The following is a 917-nucleotide window of genomic DNA, read 5'->3' on the forward strand; positions in this document are numbered from 1 at the left end:
TGAGCAAGCTTAGAATGGATGTTCAGACCTTCAAGCAAAAAGATGGTGAATCCCTCTATGAAGCTTGGGAAAGATACAAGCAGATGACTAAAAAGTGTCCTTCTGACATGTTTTCAGAATGGACCATATTAGATATATTCTATTATGGTCTATCTGAGTTTTCCAAAATGTCATTGGACAATTCTGCAGGTGGATCCATCCACTTAAAGAAAACGCCTGCAGAAGCTAAAGAACTTATTGACATGGTTACAAATAACCAATTCATGTACACTTCTGAGAGGAATTCCGTGAATAATGGGATGCCTCAGAGGAAGGGAGTTCTTGAAATTGATGCTCTGAATGCCATATTGGCTCAGAACAAAGTGTTGACTCAGCAAGTCAACATGATTTCCCAAAGTCTGAATGGATGGCAAAATGCATCTAATAGTACTAAAGAGGAAGCTTCTGAAGAAGCTTATGATCCTGAGAACCCTGCAATAGCAGAGGTAAATTACATGGGTGAACCTTATGGAAACACCTATAATTCATCATGGAGAAATCATCCAAATTTCTCATGGAAGGATCAACAAAAGCCTCAACAAGGCTTTAATAATGGTGGAAGAAACAGGCTAAGCAATAACACGCCTTTTCTATCATCTTCTCAGCAACAGACAGAGAATTCTGAGCAGAGCCCCTCTAATTTAGCAAATTTAGTCTCTGATCTGTCTAAGGCCACCTTAAGTTTCATGAGTGAAACAAGGTCCTCCATCAGAAATTTGGAGGCACAAGTGGGCCAACTGAGTAAGAAAGTCACTGAAACTCCTCCCAGTATTCTCCTAAGCAATACAGAAGAAAATCCAAAAGGAGAGTGCAAGGCCATTGATGTAATCAATATGGCCGAATGCACAAAGGAGGAGAAGGACGAAAATCCTAGTGAG

The 917-nt window shown here is 40.1% G+C and overlaps 1 non-coding gene across 1 annotated transcript; it reads right to left on the reverse strand.

The window, feature by feature from the left end:
- Positions 1–5: 5 nt before the first annotated feature.
- LOC127747257 (small nucleolar RNA R71) lies at positions 6–109 on the reverse strand. The gene has a single exon (XR_008009059.1). It is a non-coding gene; the product is annotated as a small nucleolar RNA R71 (small nucleolar RNA).
- Positions 110–917: the final 808 nt, after the last annotated feature.

This window comes from Arachis duranensis, chromosome 4, assembly GCF_000817695.3.
Source record: "Arachis duranensis cultivar V14167 chromosome 4, aradu.V14167.gnm2.J7QH, whole genome shotgun sequence".
In the NCBI taxonomy this organism is placed as follows: Eukaryota; Viridiplantae; Streptophyta; class Magnoliopsida; order Fabales; family Fabaceae; genus Arachis; species Arachis duranensis.